At 32.6% G+C, this 15,552-nt stretch overlaps 1 protein-coding gene and 1 long non-coding RNA gene across 5 annotated transcripts in view; one reads left to right on the top strand and one right to left on the bottom strand.

Moving 5' to 3' along the window:
- Positions 1-14,134, bottom strand: part of LOC119076225 (nephrin) — a 173,624-nt gene extending 159,490 nt beyond the window's left edge. For all 4 annotated transcript variants that reach the window (XM_037182881.1, XM_037182882.1, XM_037182883.1 and 1 more), the window contains exon 1: positions 13,595-14,134. The gene's annotated coding sequence lies outside the window, so the exon portion shown is untranslated. The remainder of the gene's footprint in view (positions 1-13,594) is intronic.
- Positions 996-13,776, top strand: LOC119076227. The gene is made up of 3 exons (XR_005087581.1): positions 996-1,263; positions 5,368-5,373; positions 13,764-13,776. It is a non-coding gene; the product is annotated as an uncharacterized LOC119076227 (long non-coding RNA).
- Positions 14,135-15,552: the final 1,418 nt, after the last annotated feature.

The raw sequence follows: 15,552 nt of genomic DNA, 5'->3' as shown, positions 1-15,552 counted from the left end.
GAATGAAATCTCATCTCGAGTTTTATTAGCTTGATTCATAGGTTTTTTTTTAAAGACCGACCACAAACCTGTATCCTTTTCATTTTAGAAAGAAAAGAAAAACAATTTACAATGAAAAAAATGTAAGCTCATTTCTCGCCTAAAATGATAAAATACAAACGATTCATCAAGTGTGATAAAAGAATAATAAACCATCCTTAAGATGAATATCATTTGAGAACACGAGAAAATTATACCGAAAGTCTACGAACACGAAAAAAATATTGTAACAACGAAAATATCGTAATGCACCCATATCAACAATGGTTAAAGTCAGGGTGAATATCTCATTCGTTCCATTGTTCCTTATCTGTTTATGTCCTCCACAACTTCTTACCGAGTCAGTTCTATTGTCAATTTCGGTTTGTAGCTACTGATATGGCATTTTATTGATCCCATTATATTTGCCGTAATATTCTCAGCCATTGTTCCGTGGCAGCTTTATTTACACAACTTTGGGTATTTTGTATCAACAAAACAAATATCGAGGCAAAGGGTAAATATTTTATTATTTAAAACCGTAGATAGATGAGAAAAAATTTTGGCCCGAAAAAAGCTCTCTTTTTTTGTTTTGTTTCAATGGATATGTTAGGATGAAGATTTGTTACGGGGTATTGGCGAAAATTTTCGTTTTATTTACTGCCATAAAGGTAGTAAAAGATAGGAAGGTATACGAATTTAATGGAAATTTTGAAATGTTTAATCGAGTCGAAGGTTGGTAAAGGTACGAAACAAAAAGAAAGAAAAACGATTGATGGAATGACCTCAGATAAAAGATTTGATAATATTCTCATGATTGGTAGTCGTTTGAATAGATTTTGTTTAGCTCGATAACTGGAACAATTGCCATTACTTTTATAGAATTTTCGTTTTAAGTAGTCGAAGATAAGACGAGCGGAATGGAATCGTTAGTTCGGTTATTGTGATTTAAAATCTTTCTCTTCAGTTACTTTTTGGTACACTGAGAAAAAAGATTACGTCTCACACGTATAAAGTGTGGTAAGGTAGTTATACACCAGTCACGTATGCGTACTTACACACGACACGTATTTCCATACATAGTCACTCTATAATATACGATGACTAAGGTAAGAAACATGCCACTCGTATTTTATACAAGACGTATGTATAACAATACGTATCGTACGTTAGCACGCATACGTGTCTGGCGTATAACTTCCTTACCACACTTTATACGTGTTAGACGTAATCTTTTTTCTCAGTGTAGGCCAATCCTGTGTAAAAAAGGGCAATAGTCATCTGTTATCGACAAATTCGTTAAAGATACACGATTAGTTCTGAAGGAGGTTCTTTTATAAAGTTACATTAAACATCATCGTTTGTAGGTTTTCATAAGTTGTTCATTCGTCACCACTTTCAGTTCTCCTCTCTCTACATTCGTCTTTCTTCCACTAGCATGTATAGTATCTATCAAGGTCGGATATTGCCTTCACACCGTTCATGCTACAACAAAAGAAATTTTCTATAATCAATCGTCTAAGACAGATGCGATAATAACTACTCCTTTCCGAAGCATTCCATGGCTAATTGAAGGTTGCACTTTATAATTTTTTCATTCGCTGTTTTGGGAATGGAAAATTCAAATTTTCAGAATTTAGTTTAATCAAGACACTGATTGTGGAATTCTTGTAGCTTCACATTCCGTTCCACAGACGGGTGCGTAAAGGAGGTATTGTAATATTTAATAGAGGAAAAGTGGAGCACAAATACAATTTCCTTGTAGCATTGAGATACCATTACAATGTTAGAAAAAAATTCCCGTTTACAACGGCACATAGTTTTGTTGGTCAAAAAATATAAAAACAGAAAAGTGGAATTGCCAGATTATACACACATAATAACACAGCACAGGTTTTTATTCGGTAAAATACGAAATTTCGAAAAAAATCGAGGTGTTCTTTTCGAATATTTTTACCTTTTACACAGGAAAATGTTTTTTTTTTCATTTTTCATAAATCACGCAATTTTTCTGCTTTGTAGTAGAAATGGTGATATAACATGCAGACTGTGATTATGACGCGTGTATGCGTATATTTGACAAATTGTTTAATGGAAAATAAAGCGTTAAGCTTTTCCATAGAGACATATTCAAATTTAGTTGTTGGGTGTAGGTTTAATATGGCATTGAAATTATAATGGATTTAAGCAATAAATTTTAGTTTTTTTTTTCGCCCATGTGCCATCGTCGCAATAAATATTGGCATTTAATGGAATGATTGATTGATGTGACAGAAAAAGGGAGCAATAAAATTTTCTTATGTCAGTCAGTCCGATATAAACCGATATACCGATATAAATTTTCAGGTCAATTTACTTGGCAAATTTAATGCTTTCTGCGAAACTGTTGACTAAAATCAATTAAAATTAATTTGCAGCCCAACAAAAAAAAACCATTTAATTTCCAGAACAATTTATGTACAGAAAAAAAAAGTTTCATTCCAATTAATCAACCAAAAATTAAAACAAAATCTCGTCAAACACATTTTCTCCCACTCTCGTTTTATTTATATTTCAAACAACAATTCGTTATTGTTATGTTGAAAAGCCCATGAGACCAAGACCAGCACTCGACCGAGCCAGTATTTATTTACAAAAATCATAAATAATGTAACAATAACCAGTGTGTATTGCCTCTCGGTACACATTTTCCCTCCCGACGTTTTCATTGTTAAAACAGCCTTCCGTTTCACATAAACCAAAAAGCATACACAATTGAACTATTATAGCGACACAACACGATTGTAATCACTCCGTTGGGTTATGGGGTTGCTACTACACGTATTAGATATATACATAGTTCTCTGTTTTTTTCATATACTATTGGACGGCTATATGCTGTAGGAATCGTAGATAAATATTTTTCAAATGCGTGAACTATGTGTTTGTTTATTCATTATAATTGGAGTACAAACAGCTCCACGTTTTGGTCATATTTATCGAAACGAAGTCAATTGTTCGGCTGACTTTGTATTAATTATGAAGAAAGGGAATCGTTCTTTTTTTATAAGTATTTTGATTATGATACACACAATCATAGTGATATGTGTGACCTTTACGCAGGTAATTCCAATTGAATGAATTTGGAGTTTTTTTTTGATCATAATAGTCATACAATATTTTTTGCCATCAAGAAAATTTATTGGCAAACCAATTTCGGGATAACTATAATAAAATCAAATTTATTCGATTGGAAAACTTAAAATTCACAACATCGCTTATTATTTGATTTTCAAAGAGATGCCCATAAAAATCCCTTTTACATATTTTCTCTCCAGTAAATAAATAAATCGGATATACATTCCGAATGTTCGATTCTATCATCCCCATATTATAATTTATTATTATTTTCGTTTTTTTTTCTTTTCCATTTATTTTTAATCTTTTCGACCAAACTAGTCAATTGGTATCATTGGTATTCAGGTACCATGACGGTTCAGCTCTGAACAGAATAATAATATTGAAGAAGGAAAAAAATTATAGATTTTCTCGATAGTTTCACATTTTTCAGGTAATTTTACCATCTTGTGTTCGTTTCGTCAGAGTATTATATCTGTCTCTGTGGCTGGGTAAATACACTCGCGGATAAAAAAAACTCAGAATTTGGATTATTCACCCTAAGGTAAATATTGAGGCGTCACGTTGAATAACTGAGCTCGGTCTACAGTTAGTTTCAACATTACGGTTACACTTTTATTATTTTTGTTCCAGCTGGTCGTTTCGTGGGATTCCTATAGATCTCTTAAACGTTTTGCTGTCTCTCTATCCTCTACAAATAATTGATTGAGATCACACGCCTAAACACTAATGTATGAAAACTGGGACTAGCTGAAACAACGAAAAAGTGTAACCCTTAAATTGAATGTCATTGCCTGTCGAGGTAAATGTACAAACCATTTTAAAGTCTAGAATCAAACTCTATCTGATTCAATTTTCGTGCAATCTGTGTGGAATTATAAATGATCTAACTGCCTCACTATCAATCGATCCCACCTTCCTCCATTTAATATTTAATTGCAGCCTGATGCAAACATGTGACTGATAATCGTAAATTGAAAGAAAAAATAGTAAATTTCAGACTGATTGCCGACCGTGTCGAAGAAATGAGGACTAAGCTCCAACTAATTACTTCATTTATAGCCAAATGTATGTAAGGGCAGATTCCGCAAATAACGGTCTGATGCGTTACAATTTTTAACTGAAAACTCTATTTTCAAGAAAAAATCGTAGTTTCAGGCATTAAACTGATCTTTCCTCTATTGCCTCAAAGTGTTAAAAATTTGATCTGAGGTAAAGGTGGTCATACAAAGCTATTGTAATTGGCGGAGGTCTGAATGGAAAGAGCCGGAAAAACTGTGGAACAAATCCGTTATTGTCGGCGAAAATATTTTGATAGCGGAGAATTGCCGAGGCTCTAAATTTTCAATTCAAAAAAATATACCCTTAGGAGTGAAGTAAAGTCGAAGCATTATAATTTGATCGATTCTATTCATTTTTAAATAATTGTAGTTTTTCAAGAAATCATTTCGTAAACATTACAGTATAAAAGCTTACACATGCGCATTAGAGCTGTTTACTCGCGGTATACCTGCGTTCAAATGCAGGTCTAAGCTTTTATACTGTAAAGTTTTCGACATGATTTCTTCGAAAACTACAATTATTTAAAAATGAATTAAATGAGTAGAATCGATGAAATTATAACGCTCCGACTTTAAAATATTTGGCATTAATAAATAAGTTGAAAATTCTAATGTTACAAGAAGGAACAGATGCAATAAATTGATATTTATGTGATTTCCGGGTGAATACATAGCGAATTTAACCTCTCATTCGCTAAACCAGCCTTTCAGCATGCGTTTGGAAAGTAACTATTTTACGTTTATCCGCCCCTTGATAACTCGAGGATGAACTGCATCTTGTAATTTTTCTTCTTGTCATTTAATTTTTATTCTCATATCAAACATCTTGTGCTACTAAAATCGAATTTGACGCCATTTTTAGTAAATGCAAACAATTGAATTTGTATCCAAGGCGTGCATGTCTGTATAAACATCTGTATCCAAGATATTTATGTATCAAGAGAGGATGTTCAAAGCCAATCAAATACAATGCTTAATAATTTTCATCAAAACTTTCTTCTCTGTTGATTTTTTATGTCGTGATAGACAACAACACAAGTTCAATTTCGTGTTTTGGGGCGTTTACTCAGCACTTTACAAGTATCTATACATAATATGAGAGACATATGAGTAATTGATACCCTTTTAAATGCCTGTTACAGCAGACGAATGCTTTCGGTTCGGTGAACAGGTGTCTGTCGTATTAAAGAAATTTTTAATGCAAAAATTGGAAACTATAAAAACTGAAAGTTTTAAAAAATAACCTTAAAACCCACCCCTATAATTATACCTAATATCCAAAAAGCTTTTAATAACACTGTACGGATAATGTTCATGTTGAACCTTGAATCGAGCAATTTTGTTTTTGTTTTCACCGATTTGGATAGAAGAACCCAATACTTTCATGCATGAATCGGTTTGTTTGTTTTTTAAATTAAAATGTTGATTGAAATAGCTTCATCGATTCCATTATATTTTTGGCAGCGTTGCCAGAAGAAACCCTATGTTGCCAACGCAAACTGTAATTTTGTATGAATTTTTTATGATTTTACCTTTTTTTGTTAATCATAAACTGTTGCTAGTGTGTGGTCGGTGGTAGGCGGAGTCGGCGGACAGAAATCAGAATAATAAAATCACCTTGTTTACTTGTACTATACCTACCGAATGGGATTTTCCTATTCTAATGCAAATCCACACATAATTTCGGCATTGTATTTGCAGTGAAACATATTCATATTTGCACACGGAAGAGCGCTTTTACAGTCGAGTACTTTGCGGAATTTTATGTCAGTAAAAAAAAGTAAATTTTTCACAGTTAAAAACCGCTTTTAGAATTTTTTTCCCTCTTTTTCTAGATACCTATGCTTTACGAGCAAAGCTGCGACACCTCATTAATTTAAATTTTAGCTTATCATATGCGGAAAGAGCGTCAGACTGGAGGTAATGATACTTGACGATGTGAGTGTTCAGTGTTCATAACATGGATTATAACAATGAGTGAATTGCGGCATGAAACATTTAAAACATGATAGCGAAGAGTGGAGACTCATGTTGACGGGCCAGATTTATACATAAATATATGAAGGGCTATTTAATTGAAACACAACGGTTTTGTGTGTTGTTAAAATTTTAACAAAAATGATGCGAATTTCTAAACTATTTTCAACTTTTCTATTAATTTCACAAAATTATGTATAGGAAAAGTTTGTGTGACGTTAATTATGTCGTGGAGGAGGGTAGGTATTGTGGTATTAAGATATTACGAACAGGCATGACCACACAGAATCTTGAATTAATTCATTCAATTTTTCAATGTAAAAAAGCTGAATTCTCTCCATTTCTTTACCCATTTTTAAAGCTATTCAAAGCCAGGTACATTCATTCATTTGTAAGCGTCTTTTCTTCTTTTATTTATATTCTCGCCTCAATGTCTTTCACGTTTTTTTTTTAACTCGAACATATTATATACCCCGTGAATTATTTTTTTTGTGTGCAACATCTTTTCGGCTATTTATGTTCTTTTAATTTGTTTCAACCGCAAAGCTTTTCGTTTTATACAAATAAAGGTAGCTACAACGTTTCTTAATGATGTACATTTTATATCCAACATAAAGTACGTTCTCGTTAAGAATATGAATTGTGGGGTGGTACAGCTGCTATTCAAAGAACTAATTAAGTAATTGTGTACACATTTATGGAATTACGGATGATTCTGCTCCTTGTATGATACTACGAAAACTTATGTAATATTTGCCTGATAGAATAATACGATATTCCTTGCCATGTAAAAGCACATAAAAAATATATTTCCACAATTAAAATGCAGAAGTTGGAGAAGTTACTAACAAAAAAGCGAATCACGTTCACTCCACCCACAAAGCGAAACTATTATAGGGAATTCTAACGTTGTGTTTGTTTGTGAAACTTTTCGTTTGTGTGAAACATGTAACGAAAAAAACTGCTTTCTCCGTTTGATTTATTCACAATAGTGTACTTAAGGGACTAAGCGACAATTTACGTCGAATATCATTCTTTCAGTGGAGGGACGTCAGTCAAATCTTCGTCTAGTTGGAGGAAAATGTCGTTGTGTGGCATGAATGTACGTTAAGAAAAGTAAAAAAGATGGTAGCGAAGTCAAAAGGTTGAGTGGTTGAGAAAAGATAAAATTTACCGAAACAACTTCTATTTATATATAGCGATATGGACAGACTCTCGTACTGTATGCATATATATGTAAATGTACAATGGTATATTCGTAATAATAAATTAACCAATGTGTCGCACTACCGCGCGCTACGTTCATTTGCATTGTTGGGAACATTCGTACAAGTGAATTTAAATAATTACAAATTCAATGTGCAGTTTGGGAGGAAAAAAAAAACATTCATAACATGCCGAACACGAAGGACACGAAAAATACAACAAAACATTAAATGCATTTTCTTGCCAATAATACCTATTATCCAACCAGTCAGATGACCACATTTTTTGTAATTTGTTGTTGTCATCGATCCCCCTTTTTATTAACGGAAAAATACATTTTTTGCTTAAACAATTTTTTTCCAGCTCCATTTTTGGTTTATGGAAACTCTTGCACTGAATACATTATTCAAGTTGTTTTGCATGAATATTTTATGATTTTTTTTGGAATTTTTTGTTTTTAGTAGCAAGCCGCATAATAAATATTTTCCTTGTTTTTATTTGTATTTGGGACATGGGATAGCTTAATTAAACATAGTTTTGATTAGTAATTAATCCATATGTATATAGATTTTGGCGGCATCAATTCGATGAATTACATAGGTCCTATTGATTTTTCCGAAGTGTAAAATCAATACAGATGAGTAGAACGAAAAGAAAATCAAATAAAAAATAAATCCAGCACGTACCAAACATATTGTACGGCGGAACAAAAAAAAATTCTTTAAAATTTATATTCGTTTCCTCTCCACTTTACCAACTTCCTTTCACATCACATCTTGAAAAAATATTTGTATTATGTAACCTACCTAGAAATAAGATACAAGAAAATTTACATTTTTAAACGTAATACTGACAAATAATATTCTGCTGTTCGGAGTTGTTTATAAATTCTATGCCTCTTGTTAGGTAAGAAACTCCAAGCAACCCTCCCGAATGTGTGTGTAGGCTTGATTCTTAGACGTACCATACGAAAAGGGAAATTTTATGAAAATATTCACACCCCTCCTCGAATACACGACACAACTAAGTGAAATATGTCAAAAGACGCTTAACAACACAAAATATTATTAAAAAGCATCGAAAGAAAATTTTTTCGATTAGCTGGTTGACTGTATTATAGGTATGTATATATGAGTGATATAACAGCAATGATGTTGATGGTTTGCATTTGCCTTGGTAAAATATCTACCTATCATCTTCCAATGTAATATTATGTTTTCCCACCAAAATGAAATGAAGGGAGGCTTTTGAGATGAATAATTTGCATAGCAAAATAAATATGAAGAATGTTCTTTGGGGAATTGAAAAATCGTATGGTAGGCTTACCAGATATAATATCTGGATGCGGGTACAGATATGCGATGTTCCATGTTCTACTTTATTTTTTTAATATTCTTGACAATGTTTTCCACAATCTTTATGGAAATGATTTCCAAGTTGTGTGCCATAACAAAAAATATCTAAAGTAAATGCTCGGAAATGAACGAACGGATATGTTCAAATTTTGAAGTAAAAAAAAAAATGGAAATTCAAATCATTTTCTTTTTGCATAGAATTTTTTTGTGTGTGAATGCTGAATATTCCGTATGGTTCATTTCGTATAACTTCTAAAAGAAGAAGAAGCTCCAACTTTCTGGAACTGTTGAAGGAATTATTTGTTGGTCTCGAACTCATATTAAATAATTATATTTTATTCAAAACGTCTGTCTACATATCGATCATACGAAAATAGACGGAAAAAGCCAGAAGCTAGACATAATTGCTGCGTCCGCACGAGAATATTTAATTCAGATTCATTAACGTAATCAAATATTGAAACGTACAAGAGGGCATATGTGAGATCTGAAAGTGTAAGTTCAAGGGAAACTTTCCATAATAAAGTTGGTGAATGGCAAATTTAAATGGATTGTGAAAATTTAATGATGATTGAGAAAAGCGGTATTTTTTTTTCTCCACTCTTGACGAAAAGTTGATAGACATATAATCTAAATTTATTGTGGAAAATGTTGAGGAAAGTTTACACTTTATTAATGTTTTCCATGCATACATAAAAGTTCACTTTTGAATCGTAAACTGCTTATGTGGGCGTTGATATATAACGCTGAAAACGTTTAACTAAGACTTTTAAAAGTTTGATTCGATATTAAATAGAAAATATTCATATTCTCAAAACTGAAAATGTTATTTGTTTTGAGTTTTATTTGATTCGAATTTACATAACTTTTAGATAGAGAAATAGTTCTGAGCGAAACGATTTAACGCTGTTACTTTCTGAATATGTAGCACAATTGCAAGAACAATTGCTTAGCTCTGTGCATGATTTTATATTATTTTTTTTTTAAATAAAACTTAAACATTTGTAGGGCAAACATTGAACCTAGAGCAGAATGAATAATTTCCAGTGTAATAAAATATAATAAAAAAAAGTTACAACAGTGAAGTCGTGAGTTGGATGCTAAAGTGGGAAAACACGTCTCTAGATAATATGTGAAATGAGATGGTTGCTCATTTTCAAACAGTAGCAAACATTGTACTGTTTTCCATTTGAAAACTATGAATATGAGTCCAGGAAAATAGGTTTTCTGATTTACGAATAAGAAGCAATGAATTTATATCTGATGAAGCTGTAAGATATATTATCGTCATTAAAATTAGGAATAATCTTTTTAATTGGTGAGTCATCTGTTATTGGAGTTCTGATCAGTTTTCAGTTATAGACCAAAACATATTGACAAACTAATAAAGAACAAGATCTCTAATGAAGCAAATAGACGATGTTGTAGCTCCTTAGAATTGTAACGCATACTGGAGCTACGCTGTGTGTTTAATGTTAGAAGTTTTTTCTTGGAAATAAATGAAAATTGAAATTGAATTGAAATTGACGATACCCGAGGGGGACCGCACTGAAAAGAGTTGCATAGAGTTGCAATCTGAAAAAAGAGTTGAACGCAAAAATTAAGAGTTGCAAAAGAGTTGCACGCGGAAAAAAGAGTTGCAAAAGAGTTGCACAACGAAAAAAAAAAAGTTGCAAAAGAGTTGCATGTGCCAAAAATAAAGAGTTGCAAAAGAGTTGCACATTCAAAATCTTGAATTAACACAGAAAAAAGATCTTCATTCTATAAATAAATTTGGTAGATTCTATACAATTCATGTAAGAATACAGAGATAAGAGATTCTATAACATTATTAAAAGAATTTCGAGAACGAACGTTAGAGACACAATCTGTGTTTGTAGAGAACACCAACTGACAAGAAATTTAAAATTTTGACACGAATGTTCACGAATGTCCTTCATTCCATTTATCTCAGACAATTTTGGCTTTTTGTTGTAAAAATTACTAAAACTCGCCGCAAGACAACAAAAAATGATTAGAACCGTTTCACTACATTGTAATGTAGAAATCTAAAGAGTCGCTACCATTACGTGAAGATGGAACAAATCGAGAATTAGAAACAAGCCAAAAACTGAAAATCTACCTCCCTTTTACTCTCTGAGGAAATATCCTATTCCTCAAAAAGATTTTACAGAATAAGGCTTGGGAAGTAATACAAATATAAAGTATTGACTTCGGTTCCCAACACATTAATCTTTTTTATCGAGTAACTTACTAAAATACAAAATAACATTTTATATTCAATTCATAGCAAACCATTCATTTCTATCTTCATTGAATTCAAGTAATTATATCTCTGATAATAACACCGATTTTCGGTCCGATGAAAAAGAGTTGCAGAAAGAGTTGCACGCAAAAAGAGTTGCAAATTCAGTGCGGTCCCCTCGACGATACCTTAAACAAAAGAAGTAAGAGACTTTATGAAAGTTGGCAAACCCTAAGATTGGGGAATTAATTCCTCATCATTCCCGAAGTTCCTCAAAATCACCAAAGTTCAGGCTCGGGTCCACCTTTGAGCGGTAGTCGAGAGGTTAAATTTTTTGATTTTTTATCGGAAACCGATCAAGTCAAAACATTTTTAAATTTTAAACGACATGTCAGAAAGTTTTCTATCACTACCAAAATTCCAAAAAATTCTCTAGAATACACTAAATTGATTCCTCAAAATTAGTGTCTAATAAATTCCAAACTAAACGCTGTTAAAGGCTAAATAATTTTTCTATTGCCGTTGCGATGTTGCGATGATGACAAAAAAAGAGAAACAAAATTTGTCACAAAAGTGACTGCAAACGAGCCAATACGATATGGATATATTGCAGCTCGAAATTCACATTTTCAGTTTTCATTTCATTTGAGTGCACGACCTGCTAAAAATGATATGAAAAAACCTCTTTGGAATGCTGTCGCGTCTGAGATAATAATATTTTTACTTCCACGCTTCTTCGATATAAACCTGAACGACCATTTTTCTTCACATTTATCATAAATGGAAATGCTCCCACTAAGCTTTATGTCAACGTAAAGTGGACCTTCTGGCTACGCTTATATTGTACTCGATATATATTGTATTCAATTATCTACCTTTTTTTAAACTGCAGCGCGTTGTGAACATTTTGAAACCGTTTTGATTAAAAATAAGTAGACAAAAGTGCAACGGTTTTAAACTGTGGTAACGCAACCAAATAATTACGGTAGTGAATTCAGACGATGTAAATCTATTTCATTAATTAATGCACTGCCATGCTCAAGAAAAATGTAACGACATTCTTGTTTGTCGTTCTTTAATGGCAAAACATCTAAAATGGGTTAATAAGAAGAACAACAAAGTGGTGGTACATTTTGTGTGAGTACGGTTGTATTCAACCGTTTCCATTGAATTCTTCAAAATGAAAAGTAATGAGTAGACGGAACGATTTCGTTGACTTCAAAGAAAACTTTTTCCTTTCTTTTGCATTCGAATAACAGACTCTACAGCTATATGTTCAGTGTTCAGATATCAGTCTGTTATATTTAAGCCGATTTACTTGTTTGATGTGCAGCGTTTCAGGTAACTGTCTTATACGTGGGAGAACATTTAAGTCGATGGGGAGAAAAGTTTGCTAGGAACCAGAGGAATAATGTAGTATTTAAAAAAAGCCAAGCTAGACAAAGCTTTATGTGAATGTTGAATGGTGTTTGACATTCTACTGGAATTTAATGTATTTGAACTAGCAAACAAAAAGGTCAAAATCCAATTTTTACCTAATCTTTAACCGTAGTTTTCATTCGGTTTTGTCTAACCAAGAGTGGTAATAAAAAATTTACTAGTAACAGCCATCCTTCTTTAACTGTTTTTATCTTGGATGGAATAGCTCAATACTGTCTGATCAGAGTATAATCATGCCTATGATCCAACAGAAAACCGCTCATCTTCTAAACAAAATTTTGTTCTACGAAACAAATAAAATTGAATACGAAAAGGGACGCAAAGTTAAAAAGAATGTCGAAAATAAATTTGAAAAACAAAACCGCCCTTCAGGCATGAATTTATTTAGCACACAACAAATTGTTTTATACTAAAAATGTAACTGTAAAAATACATGAATACACTTAGAAGATCTACCGACATTCTTTTAACTGTATCTTAAGCCACTCCGTTTCCTATATTTAAATGGTGCGAAAAACGTCCGCAAGCGAGACTCTTTTTTTTGCCCCATTCGTCTCCTTTATATTTAAAATTAGGATGATCTGTATACCGTCTATAATACTTCTCAATAATCAGTCTTTGCCCAATGGCGATGTTGTCGAAAGGAATTTACCAACAAATAATTTATTCTCAGTGTCACGATGAGTTTTAATCAAAATGATTTAATTACGAAAAGTTTTTTTTTTATTCTACTTCTTTCATCCATCCTCTGGCTCTATATATACGTTTCAATAATATCTTTTCAGCGAACGAATTTGAATAAAATGCAAATTAAAAATTTTATTTTAAAGGAATCGTTCAACGCTTTTAGTTATAAGACGAAAGGAAGAGAGAGAGATCCCTTTTGATAATTCTTTTATAGAAAATTTCATCCGCATTATGTGGTTGGAAAAACCGACTGAACCGAACAAACAAATGTTAATTTTCTCTTCGACAGACGAGAAAAACGCATAAGACCGGTGTGGGTTTTAATTAGATTGTTAATTGTATTGTAAATTAAAGCCGCTGTAACTTTGTTTTGTTTGAGGAATTATTTTCTCTCATGAATAAAATCGCATTTTGTGCGGCGAAAAAGAAAATATTTTTCGTTTAAGGCTTTGTAAAAAAAATGGAATAAATAATTAACGTAAATTCACCTTATTTTATGTTTTTCATATCCACTGATGTGTTCGAGTATTCACTTCAATTGAAGCTATTGCAATTACACTGAAGCGGCTTATAAACTTCACTTATTTTTTTTCGATTTTTCTTCCACTCATAAAACTTTTATGACAAATTCACTCTTCCAATATTCGCAGTCGTTAGTCTAAAAATAACCTACAGGCAAAACTTTACCCCAAATCACCGTAAAGTGTTATCCAAACACGAAAATTGTTACATAAATTTTTCTGAAATATCCTTTTCGTAATACGAGCACAGTCATGTTGCCATTTCACACGCGCAATATTACATAGATTTTCCTCTACTTTTATCAAGATATTTTTTGCACTCTGATTTATATCAATCAATACTAGTGACTAGTTGAATAATTGTTTTCATTCTCTGGTGCTCCTTCATTGAGAAAAAGAAAGAATCGAAAACAAAATGTGCCACGGCAATTTTTCAAAATTATTGATGATAAAGTTTCATTCCACGACAAAAATGTGTACGAAAACGACGAAAGTCAAATAGAGACTAAAAATTTTTGGAAAAGAGAATTCTCGTTATCTTTGCAAAGGTAACTGGAACGTACATTTCATTTCATTTCCACATTGATCGAAAGGGGAAGCCTTTCCAAATGGTGATAGCTGATTTTTACCGTTCTCTCCAAATCGGCGTACGATATACACATAGACATTGTGGCATCTGATACAGTTCCCAAATTTAGTGCTACGTCCCATATGTTGGGAAATAAACAGAGAACTTTCTGATACGCGCATGATATTCGCTCAGAGTGTCTCTTCTCTTAGAGCGGGAGAGGGGAGAATAACAATTTGGAAAAGCTTTTGTGATATGGTGGAAGAGGTAATGCCGGCTCGGCTGTGTGAAGCTTTTACTTTCAAGTATATAGAGTATTAGGAAAACATTTACCATGCAGTATGTGCAATGGCCAATTTTTTTTTTATTTCGGATGGGGGTTATGTTATGTTGACCTAGAATTTTTCGGTGTTATTGTAACACATTTTATGCAGCCTATAAATAAAACTCTTAAGTTGACAATTTAAGTTGAACGGATTAATTTTATTGGAGGAGAGGATTGTACATGAAGTTAGACCACCAATAAAGCAGGCTCAACCGGGCCATCAATTTAATTGTCTAACTAATTAACTAACTTTATGCGGTAAAATCTTAAATTTAAAATTCACCGCGATTGTTTCCGAAAAATCGTCCAAATGAAAACAATTAAAATGTACTCAAGCTAAAACGGACTCCTTTATTAACCGCAGGCATAAGAAAGGTGTGCTCGGATTGCGGTGATGGGTACGTTAGTTATAAAATAAGTCAAATTACAACAAACTGCAACCACAAAGTTCGCATTATATGCATCTAAAACATCTAAGGGAAACCACATACAAATTAACCTCTTATTTATTCGTTAACCACATCGATGGAATATATGTGTCGAATATGTGACTTTATAAAACCGATCTAAACGTGGCGTATTGGCTGTAGGAATGGTTTCTCGCAAGGAAATTGAATGTAGAATGATTGGTAAAATTAACAGACCCGATGGATTGTTATATAACAGAAAATGTCCAATGTTTTAGTTATAATTATAAGAATTCTGGTACCCTTTAGAGAAGATAAGTATATCAACTAAAAAAGTTAATGTGGATATTTATACAACCATAATTTTCATCTGTTTCAATTGTCGGTTCTGTTAAATTCTTTAGATCTAAGGCCGAAAACTCAAGAGCAATTTTGCGTTGATGGGATCGACAATTGTTGCGTTTTCCATTGTTTAGCCTGTGGTGAATATCTGATTACAATGGAAAGCTCAGCATAGTTGTCGATCCCATGAAATTGTTCGTGTGTTTCGGCCCTAAGCATTTTCGGAAAGATTGATACAACAAACATTGTACAGACAAGAAGTAATAAGGTTAGCTTACCCCAA

The sequence above is a fragment of the Bradysia coprophila genome, unplaced genomic scaffold (genome assembly GCF_014529535.1).
Source record: "Bradysia coprophila strain Holo2 unplaced genomic scaffold, BU_Bcop_v1 contig_232, whole genome shotgun sequence".
Taxonomy (NCBI): domain Eukaryota; kingdom Metazoa; phylum Arthropoda; class Insecta; order Diptera; family Sciaridae; genus Bradysia; species Bradysia coprophila.
Note: the sequence above shows the minus strand (reverse complement) of the source record. Positions and strands in the feature narration are given on the sequence as shown.